Raw genomic sequence first — 8,255 nt, forward strand, 5'->3', positions numbered from 1 at the left:
GAAAAAAAAAAGAAAGATCTCAACTCCAGGCCTGGATTTTCCCACTGAAGCAAACTATTATTCTGTCTGAGTACTTGGGAACTGGCAATACCACGCAGGGAGCTGCAATCGGCAGAGCTCGCCAGTGAACAGAGGCAGCGACTCCCATCCAGCCCGTCCCTCTCCGTTTCTCCCAACCTCAGCTGCTCTTTTCAGCGGAGTGTAAAAAAAAAATCTTCCCTCCCGTGAAATTGTGCCTCCTAAAGTGTATTTTTAGAGAAGTTTGAGTTCAGGAGTCACGACTGGGGCCGGAGGGGGGGGGGGGGGGGGTGATGTTGCTGCGGGAGAGGCGGGCGCCGAGAAAGGAGGTTTTCACCCTTTTCAAAAGCTTTGCACTGCCATTTTACCGAGCAGGAAGGGAGCGAGCGAGCAAGGGAGGGAGCACGACAGACAGCGCTCGCAGTGAAGTTTCTCACGGCAACTCCGGGCTGGATCTGGAACGGAGCCTTTTGTTCACAGCAAGTTCAGCAGGAGAGAGTTGAGCCTGCTGAAAAAGAGACGGAGGAGAAATAAAATGGAGGGAAGGAGGAGGAGAGGAGACGCAGGTCGTACCGAGCTGCAGAAGGTGGAAAGCAGCGAGCTCGGTTATTCTCTGAAGCACAGCATTTATTTAGAAAGTTAACGTTGTAGCCTCAGGCACAAATCCCTTGTTAAATGCCCGGGAATGAGTGAGAGACCCAAGGACAAGCATTAGTGTACAGGAAGTGGAATTTTCCGAGGGGTTCACATCCTTCGGTGCTCTTTTTGCCAAGATTTGATCTCGTTGCTCGATGCAGGGCGCCTCCGAGAGACAGCGGGGAAAAGGCCTTGACGTGAAGTGAGCTATAGATCTGTTTAAACTAAATAATTAAAGGTAAAGGACACCTTCCATTAGAAATTACAGCAAGGTCCAAAGACCAGATGCAACTTTGGGTCCTCCCCTTCCCTTCTCCCCACTAAGTGCCGAACCACCGCACGGTGTGACCGGCAGCTCTGAACGGGGCAAAAAGATGACAAAAAAATTCCCCACCCCCTCCTTCCAGCGCCGCTTCAATGCTCACACACCCATCCAATACCCAATACACCCTGTATGTGCACCAACAGCCGCGGTTTGTCTCCCAGCACACACCAGATTTTCCCACTTTTTTTTTTTTCCCCCTGTTCTGTTCTGGAAACGCCGTTTGATTAAAAATGTTCATCACCTCCCGCATTCTCAGCGCAAGCAGGAAACAAGTGCATTCACCCCGTGCAAATGAGCGCGCTGCGTGCTGTGACAGCAGCTGAACAACACACCACGTGGGAAAGCCGAGTTAAGGATTTAAACGTGCTTTTCCACCGTGGCCATGAGGGACGGAGAGCCTCGGAGGGGGAAAAAAAAACACAACCAAAAAAAAAAAAACAAAAAACCATCAAACCAACCACGTTTCGTGCTGCTCAAAAGCGACCCCCGTGGCTGCTCGGGAAGTGAAGTTCAGCAGCCCTCGGTGAACCCCGGCAGATTCGGCGCTGTGCCACCGAGTTCTGGGTCGCGAAAATCAAACAGGAAAAAAAAAAGGAAAGAAAGGAAGGAATAAAAGGAGAGGTGGGGGGAACATCAGGGAAGCGCAATTGGCTAAGAAGCGTTATTCTGCGCTTCGTAATTAGGAGTCACACCCCAGCGATCGGAACTGGCTCTGAAGCGGCGATTTCAACGTGTGGCTGCACACAATGCTGCTCCGCAGGGTGCACAATTACGGAGTCATGTGCGCGATCTCCAGGTGCTGGAGACATCTAGCGCCGGATTTTCAAAGGCGCGGGCGCTGCGCGGAGCCCCATCCGACCCCCACCCCCCGCTCCGTGCGGGCACTGCGGGCCGCGAGAGCCTGGATGGGGGCGGGGAGGAGAAACGTCCCTCTGCTGGGGACCCCTACAAGGCCCGTAAAAGTTTATTAAGGAAATGCCATAAGGCATCGCACAGGAATTTCAGTTCATTACATTATTGGTTTTTTAATGGTGGCATTAAACTTATCCGTATTTTGGAGCAGATAACAGCTCCCCTCTCCTTTCTCTTTCCAAAATGGTGCAGACCCGCTTTGCCTCTGCCGTGACACACTGGGCAGAGGTGAGGGGACAAGCTCCAGCCTCGCACTTTGTCCGTTTGTGCAGCAGAATATGATAAAACCTCCAATTAATTACAGCCTCATGTTAATAAAAATGTCAATTCGAATAAATATTATTTGCTACGTTTATGTCTGGTTGTTGGGCTCGGTGTTTTGTCCCAACTTGGTTTGACTGGAGCAGGGAAGCACACACACAAACCTTGCCTGCAGTAGATGCTGCTTTTTTCCTTTTTTTTTAAACGGAGCCCAGATGCTGGTCAGGATTAAGGTTACACCAAACACATTCTACATTGCCATTTTCCAAACAGAATGAAGCAGATGGAAAAGATGGAGAAGGATCGCACAGGAACGGAGCGGCACCGAGAGCGGCAAACGCTGCACTACGGCTGGAGAGGAAGGAGCTCGGATGCCTGGAGAGGCAGAAAGAAACCCGGCACGTCAGCTTTACACATTGCATTCCTCGCTTTTGAACTAACTGTTGTTAAATCTGTCAGGATTTCTGCGTTAAGCCTCACGTTTAAAACAGAGAAAGAAAATTCCACACAGTTCGCTGTGTGCTGCTCAGGGCTCAGTCCTACAGGATGCGCAGCCCATCGGCCCCCGGGCCGCAGAGCGCTTCAGTGGATGAGAGATTTCAAACAGCAGCAGTCCCTGGGATTTCAAGCATATACTCCCTTAAAGTTAACTGTGTACTCAGCACTTCGCAGGATCCGCCCCTAACACTCATCGCAGCTCCTCGCTCGAGAAAACGAGCATCTCTGCATTGAGAACAAAAAGAAAATCTTTTGAAAAGAGCTGAAGATTTTTGGTTTCATCTGTGGGGGGGAACTCAGGTCACAGCGAACTAAAACCTCGAGGGGAGGTTCGCTGAGTCTGTGCTCACTGCTCAAATACCCCTATTGGGCAAATGCACTCCAGTATTTGATGTGAGATTCTACAATAGCTCAGTTCATCCGGAGCTGTGACTCAGTCACATGACGTGCTTTGAAAATCTCTCATAAATTGATTTTAAGAGTTTGTTGTTGATATAAAATAGGTACACACACACAATACAGAGAAAGAACACACAGACTACTGAATACTCGTGCTATGGGGAGAACACTCATTAGCATCCCTTCATTTCAAATGTACGAAGGTGGGCACCAATAAATAAATTTAATACAACAAATGTAACGCTCCAGATCAACAAGGTGTTGACCAGCCTTGAAATACTTGATCATGATCCTACTCATCTACAGCCATCCATAAACGTGTATTTCAGTGTCTGAGTTCTGTAGCCCAACCCACAATGGGGAGCTCAATGGTGCTTGACCCAAAAGCCCGGTTCTTAGCTTCACAAGTACATACCTCAGAGCAGTTCACTCACACTTGGACTGGCTTCACTGGTACATTTGGAACTCATTGCTTGTGCTGAGAAACAAGGTCATTTTTAATCTAGCTGTTATCTCTGACTTTGAGAAGCCCACAATCAAACCTTACCAATATTACTCCTTCATAATAGCTGATACTATCACAGGCACCTTCAGTAAAACAAAGGCGTTGGTTAAAGCAGAGTATACCGAGCAGAAAACCATCCAAGGTCACCAATTGTGTTCCTGCCTTTGGAATTAGACACCTCAGCGAAAGGTGCTCCAAAAGGTAACAGGTGTAACAACACATATCATTAAGTAAGTATTCAAAGCATCATTTTTTTTCTTTCTTTCAGGAAACACAGGTAAGCTGTGCTGCTGAAAAGCTCAGGTCCTGGATGCAATCACTGCCAGCATGGCAAGTGTTCTCCATGTCTTCCTCCAGATTCACTGCTTTCCCACCACATCATTTTATTTATTTTGGCTAATCTTAGATTGTATTTTCTTAAGGACTACTTTATACATATGTACAAATATGTACCTATATGTTATACATATGTATACACGTGTACAGAGTGGCCAGCGCAGTGAGAGGTACAAGGCTCATTTCTCACCTGGAGGGGAAAATCAGACGAGGTTTTAGAACAAGACGGGAATTCTGAAAACTGGACCAGCAGGAGTGGAATGCAGTAATGAGAGCATTGCAAAGCATGAGGCTGTTCAGCCAGGGACTAGCAGCCAACATTCCTGCAAACTGGGAATTCATTTCAGTTAATGGAGAAGGAAAAAGACCTGAAAGCACGATTTGGTCTCAGAATGACCACACACCACAAAAAATGAAGAAGTCTAATGTGAACTAACAGCCAGGTAAGGCACACTGAGATGTTACTGCAATGACTCTCCTGAAAACATTCCGTGCACAGTTTATATTCATGGATGATACATAGAAATTGGAATGGTCATAGAACAGCTCACTAAGATGGTTATAAGAGCAAAGAATCTATAATGAGAAGTTTTAGCTCAGCTAACTCCAACAAAAGAAAGGCTGAAATAGGATGGGACTGGTCTGCAAACATGGGTTATGGGTTAAGCAGCATGAAATACACAGTGAATAGTATGCAAGCTGACCCAGCAATGGAATACACACAAGCTCAGCACATTCTGTCAGTCAGCACTTGGAGAACTGAACAGTGACCCTTGCTGCAGCCAAACCTCCACTCACACACACAGACTCACCTCAGCACTATAATGACCCTCTGGCTCAGCAAGGAACAGTTGAAAGAACCATCTTTTCTCAGGGGAGAGCTTTCCAAAAGGAGGTCCTAGATGACTATAAAAGGCTTCCACTATATATATAAATATTATTTTTTTTTTTTTTGCTAATGACTTTCAATTTTGATCACAAAGAACTTCACCATTGAATTCTTCCAATCTAAGGTCTCTTAATTTCTCCAGACAAAAATACACTTGCTTTAGAAATACTTCTGTTTTGCAAACAAACCTTGGCTGCTCTTGCTGGGATCTTCTATTCTCAAGTGGGTATGTTTTTCATTATTTTAAGCACACCATGTTCCATGCTGTCAGACTCCTTCCTCATCAGCCACTGCTTCATGTTTCTTTAAACAATAATATACAAGGGGCATTAGGCAGAAACACAACGTTTGTCTTATTTGTTTGGTTGGTTCTGGTAGTGTTCTAACCAGATAACCACATGAAAGATCAAAAGAGGACACCTCACATCCATAGATTGCATCTTTATGTTCTCAGCATTTTGGACAAAAGCAGAATTGCATAATTTTTCTGGTTGTTTTCTTCTTTCTTCAAAAGCCTTTCCATTTTAACTTCAGTTCATCTCAGCTCCGGCAGCCAGAACTATTATTAAAAGGGACATTTATTAAGTTGTTCTGCACATCTTGTGAGTTACAGGAGAGTGAAAAAAAAAAAAGTATCAAGAAGTATAATCTAAGAGTCATGTACTGTAACCATCTTCTTTCTCATTTGCAAACATTCCTACTCCAGCTCATATTAGGACTTCTATGAACTTAATAATGACAACACTTTGTCCTTCCCACCCATTGGCGCAGTGGTAGAAGTGCCGCTTGCAACATCGGAGGCCCGGATTCAAATCCCCCTGTGGCACAAGTGGTAGAAGTGCTGCTCTGCCGCACAGAGGCTCGAATCCCGGGGGTTGGACTCGATGATCTCTATGGTCCCTTCCAACCCGCATGAGACTGTGATACTGTGATAAACATTAAGCGATAATCTCTCTTTCATAGGCAGGCTGACCCACTTGGACTTCACAGGAGCAGTGTCTTTGGAAAAGCTCATCTCTTTTTCTCCTCGTCTTCAGACATGACATTTTCAGCAGTTTTCTGTAACCAAGGATCAAGTCAGAAGCATGCACAAGAAGAGGAGCAACAGGCAGTACTGCACTAAAGAAGCCAGTGGTTGTAATGTATCACAAACTGAATTTGAGTCAACACAATAAAGATAATACGTCACAGAAATATTTAATAAGGTTTTTTACATAGGACACTCCTGACAGTTATCTTGTTCAACTCAGTGCTGGTGAAATTCTCAGCTGGAATATCGTGTCCAGTTTTAGGCACCACATAATAACTGATTAAAAAAAACCAAAAAGAATGCCAGGTGACTTAGAGAAACTAAAGGGAAGCGCTTACCTGAGAACTGAGAATGGATGAAATACCAATCTTCCACTTAGTTATGCTGAATGTTGGCAATCAAATGCTCACGTCCACTGAAAATGGGACAGGTAATAGTCTTCATCCAGTAAAATTTGGTAAAGCAACAAAAACGATGCCCAAACAACAAAAATACCAGCATGAGGAGAAAATATATTTTTTTAAAGATAGCACATTAAACATCCACATGGGACCAAAGATTCCTGCTGTCTGACTGCTACACTACTATAGAAAATACAGAAAGAAAAATTCTGTTGAGAAAAGTGCACAGGTCTTCCTCAATGTGGCTACTTTGCTGAGGCTTTTTTTCATTGGATAATATAAAAAAAATCACCTTTCCGCTCCTTGTCTTCACCCACTCTTTATTATCTTTTCTTACAGATGTTGTACTAACCAGAGCAATTTCAAGTTTCTGGGCTGTTATGAAAGTTTTATAGTACTGCTCACTTCCACATCCAACTAATGGTAAATCACCTTCAGCAAGCAAGGCGTTGTACAGCCATTAAGAAATTGTTCACAGTCTTCGTAAATTCTCTCTCCTGGCTCAAATAGGCCATGCTTGTTCCTTGAACCCCTATGGCCTAAAGGGAAAAGCTCTCAGTAACTTCTTATGCAGTGCCACGCTTTATGATACAGAAGATTAGCACCTTCTTCAGCTATATGCATTAAAACAAACAAACAAACAAACAAACATAACAACATCCCTGACACAAACCCAGATGGTTTTCAGTTGGTAGTAATCAGAAATAATGCTTTTCCATAGACAGCAATGGGCTTCTGCATGTTAAGGGAAGTCCCTGCTTTGCATTTCACCTCTGCAGCTGAGATCTGCATAGCTTTCCATGAGTGCACTGCTGTCATCCCGCTGTTCAGTTGCTGCTAATGGTCTGCATTGGCCTCCTGTGCTATTCAGACACAGCAAGCTGACTCCACCCAGACACAGCGCACTGTGTCAGCTGCTCCAGAAACACCACACAGAAGTAACATGTTGATCATCCCTTCTTGCATTTCTTTTACTACATAGAGCTTTTGCTACTTACAAAGCTGTAGAACAAAACCTTTCCACCTATACGACCTCTGAGGAATAAGGATTATAATGGACTTACTGGCTTATTCTTTGTGCCATATTGCAGCATCCTGAAGAAGTTGCACAGGCAAAAATCAATGCCAAGATAAAAAGCAATAGTAAATTATCAGTTTGACCTGTAGAATTCCCACATTCCAGAGCGTATGGGAAACAGCCTGAACCTCTGATTAAACACCTGAAGCAAGCAATGAGTCAGCTGTAGGAGCACAGGTGAAGGCAATTCAGCTGTGCTACCAGAAGGGGTGGAGCTTGACTCCACCTCTCCTAGATCTCATTTAAGGCAGGATCTCTTCCTCTGGAGATTGCTCCTTTGTGGAGTTTACTGCAAACCTTCAACATTGGTGAGTGTTTTCCATTTATCATAGATTATCTTTCTATCATGATAATCTTTCATACAAAATATCTGTTTATCTCTCAACTGTATAACTGTACAATTGTATACCGTACACAGAAAATTCCCTGTCAGCCTGCTGTGAAAAAGAACATACAGCTGAGAAGCAGAATAGCACTCCATGGGATAACAATACAGAATATTTTGAGAGGTGAACTGATACCAAAAAAAAACCAAAAACAAACAAACAAAAAAAAAGATGATGTGCACACAATTAACAGTGAAAATACTTTAAATCAGCCTAACAAAGCAGAATGAATGCACTTGTGCTCAATATAGTTAAACAGCTGTAATTAGATCAAAAAGATTGGATTGATGTATCATCCCTTTGTAGACGTGGCCTTAGAAGGTAGGTCAGGAGCTAAGTTCAGTAAAACAGTTTTAGTATTGCAGCTTTTATCTAACAAGGCACAGCCACACACTGACTCTAAAGTAAATACTACCTAGTAGAATTACCAAATTCTAAAGAAAAGAATTTATAGGGAAGAACACTAAAGCAACTTAATTTTTGTCAGCAGTAAAACCTCTGTGGCAGATTGGATGATACTAAAATACTTCTGCATAAACAACATACAATATCTCAGTTACAAATTAATTCATCTCAAGGAT

At 43.8% G+C, this 8,255-nt stretch overlaps 1 long non-coding RNA gene across 1 annotated transcript; it reads right to left on the reverse strand.

Moving 5' to 3' along the window:
- Positions 1-5,200: 5,200 nt before the first annotated feature.
- On the reverse strand, positions 5,201-7,495 carry LOC116654352. The gene is made up of 2 exons (XR_004309548.1): positions 6,148-7,495; positions 5,201-5,838 (listed from the first exon to the last, which is right to left on the reverse strand). It is a non-coding gene; the product is annotated as an uncharacterized LOC116654352 (long non-coding RNA).
- Positions 7,496-8,255: the final 760 nt, after the last annotated feature.

The sequence above is a fragment of the Coturnix japonica genome, chromosome 23, assembly GCF_001577835.2.
Source record: "Coturnix japonica isolate 7356 chromosome 23, Coturnix japonica 2.1, whole genome shotgun sequence".
Lineage (NCBI taxonomy): Eukaryota > Metazoa > Chordata > Aves > Galliformes > Phasianidae > Coturnix > Coturnix japonica.